This window comes from Cotesia glomerata, linkage group LG3 (genome assembly GCF_020080835.1).
Source record: "Cotesia glomerata isolate CgM1 linkage group LG3, MPM_Cglom_v2.3, whole genome shotgun sequence".
Classification (NCBI taxonomy): domain Eukaryota; kingdom Metazoa; phylum Arthropoda; class Insecta; order Hymenoptera; family Braconidae; genus Cotesia; species Cotesia glomerata.
The window spans coordinates 19,967,420-19,990,579 of record NC_058160.1 but is presented as its reverse complement, the minus strand read 5'-3'; the positions used below and the strand labels follow the sequence as shown (position 1 = coordinate 19,990,579).

Here is a 23,160-nt window from a genome sequence, read left to right as displayed (position 1 = left end):
TTACTCCGGGGCCCAAAGTGAGATTTGTCTCATATACGGCCTCAACATATGACTGTAGATCGATAGAAGCATGTCTCACACATGTGTCTTAATTTTAACGACGTATACCTGAGACAAATCTCATTTTTGGTCAGACTGAAAAATCTTGTATTATATGTATATAATTCATAGTTTTATTTTATTTAAATTAGACTTACATTTATAAAATGAAAAATTCGAATTTAATTCAATTGAAAAAAAATTTCATTTATTAATAATAAATCGATACCAATGCATACTAGAATGAATACTAATTAATTGAATTTAATAACTGATTAAGTACATTACTGAATTTTGTAAAATTCTATATATAACTATGGATTTTGAGTTTTGAGTGAGTTATGAATTGAAGAGTTTTTGAGATAATTTTCATCATTATTATCACCAGTTTCATTATTATCATTGTCGTCGTCATTATAATCATCATTATCACTTCTGATCCTATGAATCCGCGACTTATAATCATGTTTTGGAAGCTTTTCTTTAATACTTTTTCTTGGAAGTGAATGATTTCCATTTCAAGATATAATTGAAGTATTATTTGATAATTTTTTCAATTTATTTTTGGGATATTCATCAAAAATTGTCTTTCCATCTGCAATTATTTCTTCTTCATGAACTTGAACAAGTGCTCTTTGAAAATTTTTTTTTTTTGTTTATGCTTTAAGTTGGTCCGTTGCACTAAAATAGTTCCTAAAAACGCTTTTGTTGTTACATCGAGGATTCAACCAGTATTTTCATCAACAGAAATATTGTCCAGCAGATCTTTATCATCTGGAATAACATTATTATAATTTATTTTAATTAAAAAATAGTTTGGTTTTGTACCATCCAAATTTACATTTATATAGTTACTTACCACTTATTTTCAAAATTTTAGCATCTAACACTTCAAATAATTTTGATCGTTCATTTTTCCACTTTAACTTTACACTAGCGTTTTCATATCGTGAATGGACAAGTATGTTTGAAGTTTTAATTGTCTGTAATTGTTTTGATTTGGTCCAAAAAATAAGCGCATATATTCCAGACATTTTTACAAAAATTTTTCACTTTACACAGTAAAAAATTTTTCGTCATTGCGTAAAGTGTAAAAATGTTTGTGTAAAATTTAACATTTAAGTGTGTAGAATTTAACATTTTAGTATGTTGATTCAACAAAATAGAGTGTTGATTCAACATAAATTGTGTAAAAAAAGTCATCAACACAAATTTTTGTGTTAAATTTGACGAAAAATTTTTTACTGTGTAGTCAAGGAAATCGACAATAAAGTTAAAAATAACAAACTGATCACAATTAGTTTATTTGAACTTTTCACTTTATAGAATATGAGAAGTGCTCAATATGAAAGCCTAAAAAGTACTAACCGGGATATTCTTGAGATTGTTTAACTATGCTCGGTTTTACTTGGTATGTATACATTGTTGTGCATGTATACATGTTGTACATAGCCAGACATATGGCCAAAATTTTTTTGAAAGTAGTGTAGACAAATAAAATTTTTATAGCTCTTTAAAGTATTAAAGTCGTAAAAATTGAAAGGCTTTCTTTGTATTTTAGTTCTTTTCAAGGGTACAAAATTTTTAAGTATACGGGTTTCGGAAAAAATTTTTCCAATATTTATACATTGTGTTTATTACTTATGAAAATTCATTATTTATGAAAATATATTTTTGATTTGTCAGCTATTTTAATTTTTTTATTAAGAAAAAAAATGAATAATACTTTCTGTCATTAAGTCATGCGATTTCAAGTATGGATCGCCAGATAAATTTATGAAATAATTCGTTTACACATTAGAGAGTTGTCGTTTACTCTGTCTCAAGTAAGAACTAGAAAAAGCATAAAATATAATATTTCAAGTAACCTAAAAGTATATAATAATAAAATTCGACATAAATAATACCATAAATAATAAAATTCAACATAAATAATACCGTACTTTTATACACATTTTAACATCGTTATAAGAAAATATTTCTAAGTTCCAAATTATACCTTCTATCAAAAGAGAAAATTTTTCTAAGTGTATAAATGTGGAAATATTTCTAAGTTCCACATTATATATCTCATTTACTTCTCACTTCAAAATATTTGGATTGAGAGCGAAATGAGACTTTACTCGTAGACCGAAGTGTTTGAGGTCTTCTTGAGACTTTTCCGAAAAATAATGACTATTTGAGACATGAATGAGACTTAAACTCACATTTGAGACCTAAAACCGTAGTTATTTTTCGACTCGGGTATATATATCAGATATAACGCGGCTTGTCACGACGATAGCGTCGCCAATTTACAACGGATCTTAGTCAAACTCAACATACTTATTCTACAGATAAATACCGAAGTCAAGTTCGAATATGAGCTTAATCGGTCAAGTAATTTAGAAATGCCAGGATTTCAAAATTTTGAAAATCATAAAAACTCATATTTCTTCACTTCCTTACTCGAATAACTTTTGAATGGTATAACTTATTGAAACTCTGTGAATTGCATCTGAAATCTCTTTAAATAATCTTCAATTTGAGTACCATATCATATGTGTAGTCTCAAAATTATGTCCTTTTCCGCTATGCCCATTATGAAATTTGCTATTGCACTGGTTTTTGTATTGTTCTGTCGATATATATTTTTGTCAATTGCATAGAAGTTAAAAGCCCTCGTTTTGTATACAATCTTCGTTATATTTTTTTCTATTTATGATGAAATCTACTTCCATTTCGGCTGCCGAATGGTCTTTTTTTGAACTTCCCGCTAAGTAAGTAAGTAAGTAAGTACGTAAGTATGTAAACCTCTTATAACTTTTGAACGGTTGAACCAATTTCATCGCGGTTGGTGCCATTCGAAAGGGCTTCGCCGAACTTAGATTTCCTGTTAATTTGAACATATGGATGTATGTAAACCTCTCTTAACTTTTGAACGGCTTGACCGATTTGATCGCGGTTGGCGCCATTCAAAAGAGTTTGACCCTAAGTTTGGTCAAACTCTTTGAGCTCGGAGAGCTCAAAATAATACATATATTATATTTTTGAGCTCGAGGAGCTCAAAAACGTTATAAGTGCAATTTTAAGCGCCTACACGGAAAAAAAAATTTTGTTCTGGTAACGTAACTGTAGAGTTACCACAACTATACACAGTTTACTGTTCTTTGTAGAGTTACAGTAACAAAATGTTATTTAGTTCTGATAACTCAATGTTGTTGAGCTCTCAGAGCTCTACGGGATTGTTCTCAGAGCCAAACGGTATAGTTGGGAGCGCTCTACGTTGCGCAGTAGTGGAGTGCGCTGACATATTTCATAACCTTCTAAAATGGCAAACAGAATTATTTTGTTACTCATCCATATTATTAAAAATATATGAGGACAATTAAGTTTCCAGTTTATTTATTTAAGGAAATAGGTTTTTTTTTTTGTCAAATTGAATTTCGTTAGAACAGTTTTGTATTTATAGTTTTTCAAGGTTCATTTGCAGTGACTGTTAATTTAATTTATTAGTTGAATATATTGTGATAAGTGATAAGTTATCGGAATACATTAAAAAGACCCAATTTAACACAAAATAAAATTTGTTTTCGTTTATTTATCTTTTCTCGTGCATATACGGTAATGATTTTATGTCCAATATCTATTGGTATAATTAAGAAAATAAGATAATTTTGTGACGACCATATTTTTATTTTACAAATATTTTTTATTTGTAATATAAGTTCTATTTGTAATATAAGTTCTATTATTATTTATTTTATATTATAATACTATTCTTATTTGTCATATACAATTATTGTTGGCAATATAAATTCGTTCTGCCGCATTTATTTATTAAATTATCAATGCTAAATCGTAAAAAAAAATTATTAAGCAGACTTTCAAAAATTTGTTATAGTCTCAGAACGATCCTGTAGAGTTGTGAGAGGTAAATAACGTTTAGCTCTCAGAGCTCAACGATGTAGAGTTGCAGGAGCCAAACGGTATTGTTACTATAAGAATACGTTAACCTACTGGAACTTTTCACAACTAACTAACTACTATAGAGTTCCTATAGCAAAATTTTTTTCTCCGTGTAGATATGGAATTAGCGGAAAGTTGTAGGGATAGCCTTTAGGGTCAACCGTTTTCCTAATTTTGTCGTCAACGATAACTCACGAACGAATCAACTGATTTTGACCGGCTTGGCGGTGATCGACGTCGTTTTTTGATGATAAGAGCTGATGAGTTTTTGGAATCGATCGGTAAAGTCGTTTAAAAGTTACTCCAAAAAAACCGCATTTGAAAAAATTTTTTTTTGTAGTTTTTTTTAGAATTCTCAAAATCTACCGGTCAAAATTGTATTAAAAATCTAAGTTTGGTCAAGCTCTTTCGAATGGCGCCAATCACGATCAAATCGGTCAAGTCGTTCAAAAGTTGTGAGAGGTTTACACACACACACACACACACACACACACACACACACACACACACACACACACACACACACACACAGACATACAGACATACAGACAGCATCGCGGGAATAGTCAGGGAAGCTTCCTAGGACCTTAAAACGTCGAGATCTGATGCAAACTCGATTTTTGAAAAACGAGATAAAATCAATAATTTCCTGATTTTCGAAAATTTTCAATTTTCTTAGCGGGACGTTAAAAAATCGAAAAAAATGATTTTTTCGAATTACTGTGAAATTTTTGGTCTGATTAATTTGTGTTTTAAAGTAAATCATATGATTAATAAAACTGCGTCGAATGCTGCCAACCGCGTGAAAATCGGTTTATTTATTTAATAGTAAATGCTGTTTGAAAATTTAAACAATAGTGTTTTATTAAACTTCTGTCGGACTTTTGAGCTCAAAAGCATAGAACTGCTAACTCTTCGAGCTCGGAGTGCTCACAATAACACATAAGTTATATTTTTGAGCTTGAAGAGCTCAGAAACGTCACAAGTGCAATTTTAAGCACTTAGGTTTGGAATTAGCGGGAAGTTGCAAAGGTGGCATCTAGGGTCAACGGTTTTCCTAATTTTTCATTTTCGAATTCCAACTATTATGACAGATACTCTTTACTATTATGTAATAAACTAAAAATTTGCTATTAATCTATCAATTTTGACACTTTGTACACATGTACCATGTACTAACAAACTACAACTCCATTAAAAATAATAAAAATATTTAAAATTAGTTCGTTATGTCAAGTATATAAGTAAATTGACAAATTGTAACTCGAGAAGACTGAAAGTTTACGAAGAATAGCCTCGAGGCTTCTCATTTGTTCCAATGATTTACGACATAGAGCTCTACCGATACCAGTAATAGCATTTGTATTATTTGTGATTTGTCTTTTATGACACGCGACGTGGGTCAGACTATTCCATTCTAAGCAATTATATTCTCCGAATAAAACAGTTAACGATTTATTTTAAACGTTTACTTGATTATACAAAATTATGTGTACATTTTAACTCGTATTAGTGATAATCATAATAAAATATTATTCAAATATACGATATATTATGTACGATATACGATATACAAACTCTAGTAGAGTATTTTTATTTTTCAATTCAAATGTAACGAAACAGAAACTTTCTTGTAAATTAAAGATGTAACAGAATAATTAAATTTATAATGAATAGGAAGCTGGTATTTATAAATATTTAAATATAGTAAAATATAAAGTTTTGTATTGAAGAAATCGACCTGTAGGTCGAGTGGAGCCAGAATTTTATATTAGTGTGACCGTATAGTCAATATAAATGACTGCACTATAAGAATTACAAGAACAGAATAGGACTAGTGATTTAGTCGTGCTGAAAGTCATAGCATATTATTAGCTTATCAGATCGTAAGTATGTAAGAACTTTATGCAGACGTTGTTAAGTCTAGTATAGTACGGGGTTAAATGAAACAAAGACGAAGTGAGCTTGATTAGAGAAGGAGATTGCATTACTATGATATCGCCTCGACTATCCGCTCTATTCGACCATTCGATGATCTGTTTTACTTAAAGAGAATAAGAGAGTCATAAAGACTTTAAAGGATGGATGGGAAATCTTACATGCTCTGATCTATAAAACCGTTTGTCTAAACTAAAAATAACTTTGTATAAATTGCCAGAAGTATAATTGAATTGTTGGAGTCTATGCTGAGAATTGCTATTCTTGTAAAGTGTCAAAATGATATTCTTGTTACAAAACGATTTCGATGGAAATAAATAAAAACAATTGCTATCTTGATATTAATTGTTGATTGTTAATAATCATGAATTCATTCATTAAACCTAAAAAGTATTGGCTGATAAAAAAACATTTTCTGCATAATGCATAGTGAACAATGTTATGTTTAATCAGGCATAAAAAAAAAACTTTTTATGGCGTAAGCTTATTTTACCACTATAGTTAGAAACTAAATTCTTTTTACGTTTTTTCATGTTCTGCAGATATTCATTTTAATAACTTAGTTCTAAGGTATGGTAAGCTATACTTGGAAATTTAAGAAAAGACGCTCGAAACTTTTTAATATTATATTTACTTAAATAAAATAAAAGGAAATAAAAGCACTTGGAAAATATATACTCTGTTATATCTACTTTTATAAATAATTTTAGACTTTGAAAGTGTTCTGATTAATTAATTTTCGCGCGAAAAAAAAATCTTTTAGTTTTATATAGACGATGGAGAACTTACAGAATCATTTTTGTTTAAAATTGTCAGCAAAATTGAAAAATAGTAGAGTGAAAAAAAAATGAGATTTTTTATTTATCTTAATATTTATCAATAAATATTAATATCCATATGATTCATAAGTTACTGAACATTTTTGATTTTTTCATTTTGGATAAGCGATTATCAAGATATCTACACCGCCAGCAACTCATAAGTTATAGGGTGTACCAAATTTTTCGAGCACTTTCATATGGCTGCGATTGATATATTTAAAAAACAATGAAAAAAATAAATTAATACATTTTTTATGTATCTCAACCGTGGGTATGTTGAGCTCAAATTTTATATTAATATTTACAATTATAATTTTTTAAAAATTTAGTTTTATTTTTTGAGCACCTTATTAAGAATGGTCCCTTAATGCATATATTAACAGAGAAAAATTATCTTGATTCAAGGAAAATCAATTCAATCTTGATGCGCAAATCTTTTTTTTTAAAAACAACTGATTGTTCTAACTTCAAGTAAGCAATTTCCTGCTTTCCATGCCAAGAGTTTTAATCTATTGATTTAGTTCGTGAACGTATTGAATTCAAAATATCTTAAGATAAAGAATATCATATTATGCAGAAAATACTTTTCTTCAATCAAGTTTTTTTTTATGTATTAGTTAATTAAAATGTGACAATTATGCAACAAATTCTTCTGAGGCAGCTATTTGTATTATTTTCCACTTGTAATTTAAATTCTTTAATTTCAATATCGTGTTTTAATCAACAATATTACTTTTAGAATATTAATTAAAAAATTTTGAACGTATCATAATTATAAACTGGAATATCCCGAGTCGAAAAATAACTACGGTTTTAGGTCTCAAATGTGAGTTTAAGTCTCATTCATGTCTCAAATAGTCATTATTTTTCGGAAAAGTCTCAAGAAGACCTCAAACACTTCGGTCTACGAGTAAAGTCTCATTTCGCTCTCAATCCAAATATTTTGAAGTGAGAAGTAAATGAGATATATAATGTGGAACTTAGAAATATTTCCACATTTATACACTTAGAAAAATTTTCTCTTTTGATAGAAGGTATAATTTGGAACTTAGAAATATTTTCTTATAACGATGTTAAAATGTGTATAAAAGTACGGTATTATTTATGTTGAATTTTATTATTTATGGTATTATTTATGTCGAATTTTATTATTATATACTTTTAGGTTACTTGAAATATTATATTTTATGCTTTTTCTAGTTCTTACTTGAGACAGAGTAAACGACAACTCTCTAATGTGTAAACGAATTATTTCATAAATTTATCTGGTGATCCATACTTGAAATCGCATGACTTAATGACAGAAAGTATTATTCATTTTTTTTCTTAATAAAAAAATTAAAATAGCTCACGGAAAAAAAAATTTCGTTCTGGTAACATAACTGTAGAGTTACCACAACTATACACAGTTTACTATTCGTTATAGAGTTACAGTAACATAATGTTATTTAGTTCTGATAACTCAATGTTGTTGAGCTCTCAGAGCTCTACGGGATTGTTCTCAGAGTTAAACGGTATAGTTAGGAGCGCTCTACGTTGCGCAGTAGTGGAGTGCGCTGACATATTTCATAACCTTCTAAAATGACAAACAGAATTATTTTGTTACTCATCCATATTATTAAAAATATATGAGGACAATTAAGTTTCCAGTTTATTTATTTAAGGAAATAGATTTTTTTTTTTTTGTCAAATTGAATTTCGTTAGAACAGTTTTGTATTTATGGTTTTTCAAGGATCATTTGCAGTGACTGTTAATTTAATTTATTAGTTGAATATATTTTGATAAGTGATAAGTTATCGGAATACATTAAAAAGACCCAATTTAACAAAAAATAAAATTTGTTTTCGTTTACTTATCTTTTCTTGTGTATATGCGGTAGTGATTTTATGTCCAATATTTATTGATATAATTAAGAAAATAAGATAATTTTGGGAAGACCATATTTTTATTTTACAAATAATTTTTATTTGTAATATAAGATCTATTATTATTTTATTTCTATTATAATACTATTCTTATTTGTCATATACAATTATTGTTGGCAATATAAATTCGTTCTGCCGCATTTATTTATTAAATTATCAATGCTAAATCGTAAAAAAAATTACTAAGCAGACTGCCAAAAATTTTTTATAGTCTCAAAACGATCCTGTAGAGTTGTGAGAGGTAAACAACGTTTAGCTCTCAGAGCTCAACGATGTAGAGTTGCAGGAGCTAAACGGTATTGTTACCATAAGAATACGTTAACCTACTGGAACTTTTTACAACTAACTAACTAACTACTATAGAGTTCCTATAGCAAAATTTTTTTCTCCGTGCTGACTAATCAAAAATGTATTTTTATGAATAATGAATTTTCATAAGTAATAAACACAATGTTTAAATATTGGAAAAATTTTTTCCGAAACCCGTATACTTAAAAATTTTGTACCCTTGAAAAGAACTAAAATACAAAGAAAGCCTTTCAATTTTTACGACTCTAATACTTTGAAGAGCTATAAAAATTTTATTTGTCTACACTACTTTCAAAAAAATTTTGGCCATATGTCTGACTATGTACAACATGTATACATGTACAACAATGTATACATACCAAGTAAAACCGAGCATAGTTAAACAATCTCAAGAATATCCCGGTTAGTACTTTTTAGGCTTTCATATTGAGCACTTCTCATATTCTATAAAGTGAAAAGTTCAAATAAACTAATTGTGATCAGTTTGTTATTTTTAACTTTATTGTCGATTTCCTTGACTAAATTGAAAAATTTTTGTAAAAATGTCTGGAATATATGCGCTTATTTTTTGGACCAAATCAAAACAATTACAGACAATTAAAACTTCAAACATACTTGTCCATTCACGATATGAAAATGCTAGTGTAAAGTTAAAGTGGAAAAATGAACGATCAAAATTATTTGAAGTGTTAGATGCTAACATTTTGAAAATAAGTGGTAAGTAACTATATAAATGTAAATTTGGATGGTACAAAACCAAACTATTTTTGAATTAAAATAAATTATAATAATGTTATTCCAGATGATAAAGATCTGCTGGACAATATTTCTGTTGATGAAAATACTGGTTGAATCCTCGATGTAACAACAAAAGCGTTTTTAGGAACTATTTTAGTGCAACGGACCAACTTAAAGCATAAACAAAAAAAAAAAAAATTACAAAGAGCACTTGTTCAAGTTCATGAAGAAGAAATAATTGCAGATGGAAAGACAATTTTTGATGAATATCCCAAAAATAAATTGAAAAAATTATCAAATAATACTTCAATTATATCTTGAAATGGAAATCATTCACTTCCAAGAAAAAGTATTAAAGAAAAGCTTCCAAAACATGATTATAAGTCGCGGATTTATAGGATCAGAAGTGATAATGATGATTATGATGACGATGACAATAATAATAATGAAACTGGTGATAATAATGATGAAAATTATCTCAAAAGCTCTTCAATTGATCCATAATTATGTATAGAATTTTACAAAATTCAGTAATGTACTTAATCAGTTATTAAATTAAATTAATTAGTATTCATTCTAGTATGCATTGGTATCGATTTATTATTAATAAATGAAATTTTTTCTATTTATTTTATTTAAAAATATTTAATTCTTCACGGCAAAGCTAGCTAAAGTGATACTGACGTACATAAATGAAAAAACAAAATTTTTTTTTAGAAGATACAAATGCAAATATTAAATGAATAAAATATCGAATTTAAATGAATTATAAATATTCATGACCTAACATCAGCTTTACAAGTAATTTAATAATTTTAATTCATACATTCTTACGGAGTAATGTAAACTTAATTGAATACCGCCAGTAATTAACGAATTTAGTAGTTAACGCGACAACAATGTTCAATAATACCGGGTCGATTAACATTCACCCAGAAAAGGCAAATCATGCAGAAGATCGATTCTCTCCGAGCCAAGGTGCATTGTCTCGTGCTAGTATGACCTCACTTCCATGGGGTCAAAGCTCCAAAATCAATACTGCCATTGATTATTCATGCCAGATTAAAAAAATTTTTATGAAAATTATTTCTTATATTTTCGATAGTTTTTAAACAATGGAACACAATATGAAGTCGTAAAAATTCAACTGAAGGGATGAAAAAGTCCTCTCGGAAATTCGTGGATAATCAATAATCGTTCATCATTGTTACCAGTAGATTTAGAATAATGAATTAATTTCAAATTTTTTTTATTTTTTGAACATGATCTCAAAGTCATCCTTAACGCATGTAAAATACATATATATATATATATATATATATATATATATATATATATATATTAGACTTTCAAAAAAATCGACAATTTTTTTTTTTTCTTATTAATTTTGAAAATATTGTTTGAAATGACGAAAAAAAAATCCTGTGAAAATTAGAGCTCTTAATATTAATATTAAGAGGTGCCGAGTCGAAAATTTCAATTTCCCATTTGATTAACGTGGGGAAATTTTTTTTTCTTAGTTTGGAATTTTGTAACTCTTTAACAAGTCATTGGAGAAGTTGAGTCAGAACATATTTTTGTAGAGAATTGAATTCTCTACAAAAAATCTCTCTATCACTTCTGATCCTATAAATCCGCGACTTATAATCATGTTTTGGAAGCTTTTTTTTAATACTTTTTCTTGGAAGTGAATGATTTCCATTTCAACATATAATTGAAGTATTATTTTATAATTTTTCGATAAACCGATGCGTTTCGAAGATATTCAACTTTAAAATATAATTTATAATATTTTCTTATTTTATTCCAATTTTTTGACGAAAATATCAAGTTTATCAAGAAATTTTGTCAAATTTTTTGTATTCTAAATTTTATTTGGTTTCACAGATCCTTTTATTCAACTGTCAAATTTCTAATACTATCGTACCTTGATTTGCCAATAAATTCAAATTTTTTTTTTTTAACTTAAATTATTATTATCCATTATTTATTGGATTCTATAAGTTCATAATATTATATATTTCAAATTTATGCAATTAATTCTATTATTTTAATAAAAATGTGCTAATATAATTTTATTATTTTTTTTTTCTTTTTTGGAATCTTACTCGTCAGCCTTCAGGCCTAGACACGTAAGATTCTTAGGTCCTTTCCTACTATTTATTGTGCTTGATGTGTACTAAATACCATCTTTACCTCCTTTCCGCGGCTGTGGCCGACTTACAGTGTGTACCCGCATTTGCCTGTGCCCCGCCCCTTAGCACAGTGACCAAGGAAACCACAGAAACCTGGCCAGGGTACAGTCGGCAAGGGAGCAAGCCTTGGAAATCGCAGAAAAATTGCGTTTAAGACTTGCGAAAAATTTAAATTTAAGACTTAAACTGCTCGGCCACGTAGTCGCCGTTTATAATTTTATTATTTATCGAAGCTAGTTTCACAGTTAAAATGATCGAAGCGCGAAACAAAGAAGACATCGGTTGTACCATTTGTTCTTAATTAACTTCACTACTAACATACCATCAAAAATGCTTTGAAGACGCCCCCTCCCTTAGTATCTAACTACCTTGCACTGCAACGCTCATTGTTTCGCGACTCGACATTCTAACCGAACTTTTTTGATTCGGGTAATAATTACCCATTGTTCTTACCTCCAAATTCGGATTTTTATTGTTGCTATAGTTTATCATTGTTTTTTGTGAATATTTTGGCTTGTATTTTAAATTCATTTTTTTGTAATTAATTAATTCTCATCCTAGAATTCTTTTTTCATGTGTTATTTGTCCAATTATTTGTTGACCGATATTTATTTTTCTCCAATTTATTTCGTAACTGAGTACTTTTTTGAATGGATGAAATCCGATTATGAAAAGTGGATAAAGAAGTTTATTTAATTGGTTTTCCAATAAGTGGTCTTGTTGGACGTAAACTTCCAACTTTTAGGGACGTTTTAGCTTTATTTTTCTATAATCATAAAGTACAAAAATGTAGTGTTGAAGAAAGCGCTTTATTTACTGTGACCGAGGTTCAAGAACAATGAAAAAAGGCCCAAATTCCTACTTCTTAAACTCTAAATGCCATCAATAAGTTATTGAGAATTTTCGAAAAGTGGAAAAGTTGCAGCGTAGTTGTAAACGAAAACAATCTTCCACGCAAATCAAAAATGAAACTGTTTATAAGAATAAGTTGAAGGAGTTATTCAATATTGCTCACAATATAGCAGCCAAACCTTAAGTGAAAAGGAAAATGAATTATTGTTAGCCCAGAAATCATCAGGTCGGCGTGGATTTATTGATAATTTTCCACAAAAACCTCTAACATATGAAGAACTGTTGGAGGTAGATGAAGAAAATATGTATTAATTCAAGTTTTTCACAAATATTTTATATTAGTTGCTGATTGAATAATTTATTGACTTTAAAATGATAGAAAAAGAATTATAAAATATGGAGATTTTTTACTTTTCTCTTTATCGGTTAAAAATTTATTTTTATTTTGGTTCAATTTCATTCATCATTTTTTTTCTTTTCGACGAGTTTAAAATAACAGTTTATTAATCAATATTTTGAATTTTAACTTCTTTGCAGAAGTATCATCAGAGGAGTGACTATAGAGAATTTTTGGAGCTGTCATCAGTTTTTTTAAGAGTTGTACCAAAAGAAAATTTTTCGTTTAAAAGTCCAGGAAAATATTTCAGAATTGTATTAAAACTACTCTTATGTCACAAAGTTAAGAAAATAAAATTAGAAAAACGAATGACGCTAAGAGCCATTCCTGCAATTTCCCGCTAATTTCATACTTAAGCGCTTGAAATTGCACTTACTACGTTTTTGAGCTCTTTGAGCTCAAAAATATAATTTTGAGCTGACGTGGTTTTTTGATGTTAAGAGCTGATTAGTTTTTGAAATTGATCGGCACAGCCGTTTAAAAGTTATTCCAAAAAAACCACATTTAAAAAAAATTTTTTTTGTAGTTTTTTTAAGATTTATCAAAATCTACAGGTCCAAAGTGTATTCAAAATCTAAGTTTGGTCAAGCCTTTCCGAATGGCACCAACCGCGATGAAATCGGTCGAGCCGTTCAAAAGTTGTGAGAGGTTTACACACACACACACACACACACACACACACACACACACACACACACACACACACACACACACACACACACACTTACATTCGGGGAAGCTTCCTAGGACCCCTGAACGTCAACATCCGTTGAAAACTCGATTTTTGAAAAACGGGGTGAAACCAATAACTTTATTAAAAAATTGAATAAAAATAATTAGTTGAAAAAAAAAAATAATTTGAATTTATTGACAAATTTAGATACGATGGTATTAGAAATTTGACAAAATTTTCTAATGAATAATACACATTATAATTTTATTCCAAATCAAAAAACTAATCCTTAATAAGTTTAAAAAAAAATAAATTAAAAAAAAAATTTTAATTAAAAATAAAAAAAAAAATTTTAATTAAAAATAAAAAAAAAAAAATTAAAAATTAAAAAAAAAAATTTAATTTAAAATTAAAAAATAAAAAAAAAAATTTAATTTCAGTGTGGTACTATTTTTTTAAATAAGATGTTGATGAATACCAATCTTCATCTTGTTTTAAAAAATAGTACCACACTGAAATTAAAATTTCTTTTTTTTAATTTTTTAATTTTAAATTAAAAATGTTTCTTTTAAATTTATTTTTTTTCAAACTTATTAAGGATTAGTTTTTTGATTTGGAATAAAATTATAATCTGTATTATTCATTATAATATACTCATTATTCATTCATATTATTCATATATATTTGATTGCAAAATGCACCTGAAAATGACAATGTAAAAATAGGTACTATCTGCAGATAAATTCTAGTTAAATTCCAAATGGACGCCACTTTTATGTAAGATGGGACTGACGAGCATGCGCGCGGTACTGACAACCATCTGAGACTAATAAATCTCAGATGGCTCTGAGCCCCATCTTGGATTGATCTGAAATAAACGGAAACTGTACCTACTACAGTCTACATTGAAGTAGTAACCATTTATAAATTTTTTTTACTATAGATGGAACTAGGTTCCGTCCAACATGGAAATCAGTTAAATCTCGTTTTTTCCGTGTAGTTATTGGTTTTAGTATTTTATTCGCAATGAAAATTAACGCAGTCTTATCTAAAGTTCAATTGAATTGTTAATAGGAGCTTCTGCTCTAATGTTAACTATGACTGTGACTCTTTTTTATAGTTAATAATTTTATTTTATGGATGATGTAATTTTTATAAACAGCGCTCTAGTCTACAGCAGAAAATATGATGTCTTCATAAATACTCTTCATATTTACGTGGAACTATTCATTAAAGTCTCCTTTTCCTGATATGCAAATAATAGATGAGTTTTTATAATTTTATTTCGAAAGATTATTTTTAATCAGTATTATTCATTTTTATGTATATTAAAATTTTTTTCGATTCGCGTTACTTAAACAATATTACTCTAAAATTTCTTTAAGAAATTAAGTATTCTTAAGACTCACATCTTCTTTTGCATTAAATTAAAAAAAGAAAGATGGAAAAAACTAAGATTATAAAAGTTTTTCATTGTAATGCGGTTATCAAAAGTATAAAGTCTCCTTAAATTCATGATTTTTTCTTATCAGATTTTATTTTATCCAAGTACTTAATATAGATGCCTTATTACCGTTTTTCACTATCCAATTTAAGCCGTCGAATTAATCGTTTTGTGAAAGTTCTCAGGATCTACAGCTTACAAACCTACCAATTCAATTGCTCGTAATTTAATCCCTTGAGTTCCCTCCATAAATTCCGTTCTCTTGCAATAATAGCTCGCCGGTGATACCCGAGGAAAATCTAATTATCGAACTCAACGTCATTAAATTCCGATATCTAAAACTGTGGGTAACTGGAATTAAGATTTGTTGGTCAAGTATTTCAGACAATAAATGGATTATCCAAAAAAAGTTTCAGTGAAAAAATAATCTTTTTTTACAATTTTAGCTTAAACTTTTGAATAAGTTTATCTTTTGCATAGCTGCAGGTTTTTAATGGTTAATATCGTAGATAAATCAAGTTTGTCTGGTAGATAATTATCATAATAAGAATATAGTCCTATTTGTTGTTATTATTATTTCGAATGTATATCTCTTCAGTATTATTAATCTTACTTATTTGTGTATAGAAAAATTAATCCGTTAGAATTAGCTAGGAATTAATTTTCATGGAGTTCCGCTAATCTATGTTTAGTAAATTATGCACATTATCGTTAGATTAATGCTCCTAATCCTTCTGAGTTCTAAACTCATATTTCATTACAGAGTAATAAGAAAGTTCTATTAGACATAGTTTGTTATTCAAAAATATGAATATACAGTCAATTAGATTCAAAATTATTAACTTCAACTATAAATTTATATCATAATTAAATAACAAGATCAAATTTCTTGCTCTAAAGAAAAGATTAACTGAATTGAGTTCAACCAATCAAGAAAGGGTATAGCCGGATTAGTATGGGAATTCTGCCCCCATGGCTTTTTTGACTTATACTTAGGGGGTCGATTTGGTGTCGAATAAAAATAATTCACAACAATTTTGAGCTCTTTAACTCAAAGAGTATTCGAGAATTTCAAAAAAACCTGTTTTTTCAAAATTATTTTTATTTTTATAGTAAAATTCAAAATTATTTAATGATGATTTTTTTCCTAATTCTTACGAGTCCAAAACATGAAAAAATCATATGATCATGATTCTCAAACAGAAAATCGATTTTTAACGGAGAAAAGAAAATTATTTTTTTTTTTAGCCTTCTTGAAATATGTCACTCACTAAAATTCGTCAGAAAATGTCTTTCATACTCCTCTATACTCAGAAATTTTTTTGAATTTTTTCAAGTGTTGGAACAATTTAAGAAAAATTAAAAACTCATTTTTTTCTCAAAATCTTGCGTTTTAACAAACTTACATTTTTATTTAGTACACATAAATACGTAGAAAATTTTTTTTTTTACCAAAATATATCTTTGCAAAAGATAAACAGAAAAAATCCGTAGGTTAAAGTGATTAGAAGGGTTATTAATGATTCAAAAGACACTTGAAGGTAATACTTATATATTTTTTCATACTATTGAAAAATAAAAATTATAATCAAAATAATAATTTTAAATAAAAAAAAAAAATTTCTACGTATTTGTGTGAACTACAAAAAAAATGTAAGCTTGTTAAAACGCAAGATTTTGAGAAAAAAATGAGTTTTTAATTTTTTTTTAATTGTTTCGCCACTCCAAAAAATTCAAAAAAATTCCTGAGGATAGAGGAGTATAAAAGATAGTTTCTGACGAATTTTGGTGAGTGACATATTTCAAGAAGGCTAAAAAAAAAAAAAAAAAAATAATTTTCTTTTCTCCGTTAAAAATCGGCTTTCTGTTTGGGAATCATGATCATATGATTTTTTCATGTTTTGGACTCGTAAGAATTAGGAAAAAAATCATCATTAAATAATTCCGAATTTTACTATAAAAATAAAAATAATTTTGAAAAAACAGGTTTTTTTGAAATTCTCGAGTACCGTTTGAGTCAAAGAGCTAAAAATTTATGTGAATTATTTTCATTCAATACCAAATCTACCCCCTAAGTATAAGTCAAAAAAGCCATGGGGGCAAAATTCCCATATTAATCCGGCTATGCCCTTTTTGGAGATTAACTCGTTTTGAATGAACTAAAAATTTTTTTTATTTATTTTTCCCCTTGCCTGCCCCAGTACACAGATCATATAATAATAGTAAATATTTTTATCCTATAGAAATAAAAATTTTATCCGTACATTTTTGAACCAAGAAATTCATCCTTGACTAATCATCTTCAACATAACATTTTTTCTTTTTTTTTTTTCATTGTTTTTAAATTCAACGAAAATATAAAAAATAATTACTTTTATGGCATTATCTCTAAATAACTTATGCATATCTCGTTATATTACAATTTTGTAAACTGCATTTTTTAGCTCTCCGAGTCGAAATTTAACGCCGACATAGAACCTCCATAAGTAGGTTTCTACTCGGACTTGTGGGCTCAAAGTAGATTCTAGTGGCATGTTAAATTAACTCCGACTTTAGACCTTGCAGTGGCCGAAATTTCCGTTTTTGACACTAGAAGGTCCAAAGTCGGAGCTGATAGAAATAAAAATTAGGTCCGATATTAAACCCCTGTACCCTACTTTATGATAATAATACCCGCATGAAAAAGCTATATATCCTTCATCATATACAAAAAATTATATTTTATATATATAAAAATACATGTGATTATATAAGGACCCATATGCAAAATTTTGCCGTTTCATATATACAATAATGATATATGTAGTATTATGTATTGATGTTATACTCATAATATATATTTCAATTATATTTTCAGCTATATATGATTAAATATATCGTGAATATTATAATCAACACTATATTATAAATAGTATAAGAACAATGTATTTTTCAGTATAATTTAAAATATACTTTAAATTATATGTTCAATATAATTTTTATATTGGCATTGGTACCAAAATTAAAATAGAATGCTAAAGCCAAATAATTCTCTGAAAAAAAGTTATAAAAAAAAAGAAAATATTTCTTGATGCGTTACTAATTTACTGAAATTCAGATTTGCTTCGACCGTAAACTCGATTGATCAAGTTGCTCTTGAAACTTAAGATATACGACAAACTATTATTTTTTTTTTTTTTTTTTTTTTTATTAATCTTTCCGTTTTGACCTATTTCGACATATCATAAATATCTGGTATTATGTATGGTATTTTATAATAAAATAATATATATTGCCATATAATTGAAATTTTATAAATGAAAGTATACAGTAATAATCTATCTCAACATATATTTTACGAAAAATATATTTATCTATTATATAGTTTTCTATATAAGTAATTTTTATATAATAATAGTATATTTTATAACATATACTAAGTAATATACGGCACTAATATATTTGAACTTATATTGAATCAAATATATCTTCATTATATTAAAAAAACATTTATTATTTCATATATATAATTTTGCCGCTATATATGATCACATATTCCCCATATAACTTTCCATATATGTTCAGCCATATATAATTTTTTTATGCGGGTAATAACAACACAATAACATCAATATGATAATAATAATAACAATAATAATAATAATAGTTCATTTTTAAGTCTGGCCCATGCCATTTTGATGTAGAGCTAATGCAGGTTTAGACCGTTTGATTCTTAATTTGGACCTCACTTTCGCAACTTATAGAATTAAAGTGACATTCGCATTCCGTTACAACCGAGATTCGAACCTGAGCCGCGCGCTTGCCAGACCGATAACTAAAAACTCTAAATTTGGTAAAAATATTTTATTTCTCATGTAGAGATCATCTAGCAATGAATTTCAACAAAGTCTATTTCCGATAGGAATTGCGGGGGTAGGTGCTAAAATCTAAAATTTTAATTTTCTAACTGTAACTTCTACATACTCTAAATTAGGTGAGAATCTTCGTGTATGATGTCAAATTGAGCTAAAAATGGATTTTCTCGAATTCTAACCCCAAAAGGGATTGCGGGGGTGTTTACAATGAAAATCTCTCATTTCCAAACAAAAGTTTCTATGAACTCGAAGTTTTGTTGAAACCTTTTGTTTATAATGTAGAAATTTTCTCGAATAGGATCTAACGAAATTCTTCCCCCATATAGGAGTGTGGGAGTGATAATTGTCAAAAAATTTATACTTTTCAAATACAGTTCCTACAGATATAGAATTTGATAGAATCTCAAGAGAAACTTGAAATTACGGGAATGGACTTCAAGGTCAAATATTTTTCTTTCTTAATAATTATATTCTCTCACAATAATCGTCTCTTTGGCAGCGGCAATAAAAGTCATTGTAAGGTTTCCAAAATTTAACTTTACATGTAGCTATTCAGTCGACGGACTAAGAATTTTACATGCATTTTATTTTTGCTGATCACATAACCAATGAATTGTTCTTATTAGTGGATCGCGGGAATGTAGCAGATTAAAATGAATGCATTTTCTAAGCACTTGAGATGTGGAAAAGGAATTTGGCTACTTATTCTAAGAGAATTCGTTAAAATTATGTACAAATAAGTTTCAATGAAAAGTTGATGTCACGGAGGAAATTTAAATTAACGGCAAAATTCGTCGCACTTTAAGCTAGGCAAATTTCAACTTCACTTATGAGACGTGCAATTACTTTAACTGAAAGTTTCAATGATCATTTCAAATTTTTTTCTTCGTGTCAATCATTATTCATTTTTGGAAAAAAGCCACTGGAATGTTATAGTGATTGCACATTGAAAGTTACAATGAATATTAGCTAGAATAATCACAGGGATAAAAGGTACGGGCCAATCCGATGAAATTTGAAATCTGTGCAAATCTAAACAATACTCCCATTAAATTTCAAGTCTAGATCTCTAAAAATACAATTCTATGAAGTGCCCAGCGGAGCGGGCGAGTAACTGCTAGTTCTATAATATATTTTCAAACACAAATTTATCAGACCGGAAATTTCGGTGTAATTCGAAAAAAACACTTTTTTTCGATTTCTTTTGTCAACGATAACTCACGAACGAATCAACCGATTTTGACCGGCTTAGTGGCGATCGACATGGTTTTTTGGTGTTAAGAGCTGATTAGTTTTTGGAATTGATCGGTCAAGCCGTTTGAAAGTTATTAAAAAAAAAACCACATTTAAAAAAATTTTTTTTGCAGTTTTTTCAAGATTTCTCAAAATCTATCGGTCCGAATCGGTTCAACTTGTATTCAAAATCTAAATTTAGTCAAACCCTTTCAAATGGCACCAACCGTGATCAAATCGGTCAAGCCGTTCAAAAGTTATGAGAGGTTTACATACATACACACACACACACGCGCGCGCGCGCGCGCACACACACAGACATACAGACACCATCGCGGGAATAGTCAGGGAAGCTTCCTAGGACCTCAAAACGTCGAGATCTGATGAAAACTCGATTTTCGAAAAACGGGGTAAAAACAATAACTTCCCGATTTTTGAAAATTTTCAATTTTCTTAGCGGGAAGTTCAAAATGCAAAAGTCAACGTCTTATATAACTAAAGATTTTGCACATACTTTTGTATATTTTTAATATTTTACTGTAAATTATAATGTTTAAAATTATCAATATTAAAAATTTAACTGTGAATCGTTATATTTTAATTGTTTTAAGACCATTTTAATTTTGATGATACGCAATTGTTTTGGTTTAACAATAAATTAAATAAACACTTGTTAACCCATTTACCTGACTTAGTGAAAAATTGAGGACCGGTATGGGCTCATACACTGTAAAAAATTTTCGGAGTGAACGCGGAGTGAATGAAGAGTGAATGATTTTTAATTGATTCACCCCCAGCGGGAGTGATATTTACTCCGAGAAGGAGTTAATTTTTATTAATAATAAAATTCACTCCGCATTCACTCCCAAAATAAATGAATTTAGAAATAAATAAATTTTTGTAAGGAAAATATTTTTATAAACCCTTTTTATATTTAATTATTAAAAATTTAATCTATTATTTTTAATAATATTTCATTTTAATTATTATTATAATGTTTTTATTTATTTTTTTTTATAAATTAATTTTCATTAAAAATTGTCAAAAAAAATATGTATATATATATATACTAGCGGACCCAACAGACGTTGTCATGTACACACGTCTTAAATTTAGAAATTTTAGGAATGAGCTTGTATAGTTAAAAACGTCATTAGCAACAATATGCTATGGGAATTCTTTAATAATTAACATTTTCGTAAATATAAGCCCATTCTGATTTTATACTCATCAAGAGCTTTCATTTGAGTACCCACATGCATTTTTGATATATTTTATATATTTATATATTTCACAAATACCATATATATAAAATATATAAAAAATGTTATGTGGGTACTCAAATGAAAGAACTCGATGAGTGTAACATCGAGATGACCTTATATCTTTCAAAACTTCAATAATTAAGAAATGACATTGTATCTTGTCAACTAATGATATTTTTAAAGATATAAGCTCATCCCGATATTACACTCATCAAGACCTTTCATTTGAGTACCCACATCAATTTTTCATATATTTTATATATATATATATATATATATATATATATATATATATATAATAGCGTTCGAGATATTACAAAAACAAAATTGAAAAATTGAAAAAATCGCAAAATTTCGAATTTGCAAATCTTTTGAAAAAAAATTTTTTTTCCTTTGGCAGAATTTTGTTTTATGATGAAAGAAAACTTCTGACCAGTATTTATCCAAATCGAAAGGGATCTATTCCAACTATTGGTCGATTTGACATGGAATGACCCAAATATATTTAATCATCATAGTCATCTTTTAAAAGAGTTAATTTTTTCTTAATTTGAATCTTTCAAAATAGCTTCAAAACAAGAAAAAGAGAAAAAAATTATGTAATTTTCGAGAGTTCCAAATAGAGTCAAATAAAACTGAAAAAAAAAAATTTGGCAATTTTAAGAAAATTAAAAAAAAAAAATTTTCGTTGCTCATTTTACTCCTTTTTATAGTTTAATTTTTCATTTTTTACCAGTTTAATTTTTCATTTTTTATCATATTGCTTCTGCGATGCTGCATTATTTTCATGTTTTATAATAAAAAACATAATTTTCTTTATACGCCTTTTTGACTTTAAGAAAAATTTTTATAAAACCAAAAGGGCATATACCTTTGAAATATATACGCCCTTTTGGCGTTGGTAAATTAAAAAAATTTTTTTACTGATCTTGACGTTTTGGACGATTCTGAGTTGATTAGCAAAAAAAAATTTTTTTAATCTTTAATTTTTTTTATCATCATAAATATTTTAAAAATAATTAGCAGAAATTGATTAATATTAAAAGACTGATATTGTCGGACTTGAGGGTTCACAATCGGACCTCTCGGTTAATGTTCGGACCCCTGGGTTCAAAATCGGAGTTAAAGGACTACAGGGCTCTCAGTCGGATCTATTCTGGGTTAGAGGGATCTATATAGGCTCTAAATTTCGACTCGGGTCATGGAACATACTTCAATTTGTAACTATTGAATGTATAATTTTCCTTAGGTCAGTAAATTTTATGAGCGTTTTGAAGTTAGTAATAACAAATTTCACCTCTAATTATGTGCGAAAATAGAAAAATCTACTTTTCCTTACCGTATGTGACCGAATAGTGCTTTTTTAAAGTAAAAATTTTATGCATCTTTTAACTTGGAAAACTAGTGGCCGAGCGTTGATGAAATTTTTTTTCAGAACTTTTGAATTGTGATATCTTTCCGATGACTCAACCGGTTTCGATGCAACTTGCGACAATCGACGCAGTTTTTTCTGTGAGATAAGATAATT

The 23,160-nt window shown here is 28.1% G+C and overlaps 1 protein-coding gene across 4 annotated transcripts in view; it reads left to right on the top strand.

Annotated features, from left to right (window-relative positions):
- Nucleotides 1-23,160, top strand: part of LOC123260953 (ras-associated and pleckstrin homology domains-containing protein 1) — a 196,072-nt gene that overhangs the window by 84,176 nt on the left and 88,736 nt on the right. Inside the window, exon 1 of one of the 4 annotated variants that reach the window (XM_044722358.1) lies at nt 13,043-13,054. The exons of 2 other annotated variants lie outside the window; for them this stretch is intronic. The gene's annotated coding sequence lies outside the window, so the exon portion shown is untranslated. Of the gene's footprint in view, nt 1-13,042; nt 13,055-14,453; nt 14,470-23,160 lie in introns of those variants that run through there. One more of the 4 variants, XM_044722356.1, reaches the window with a different exon arrangement.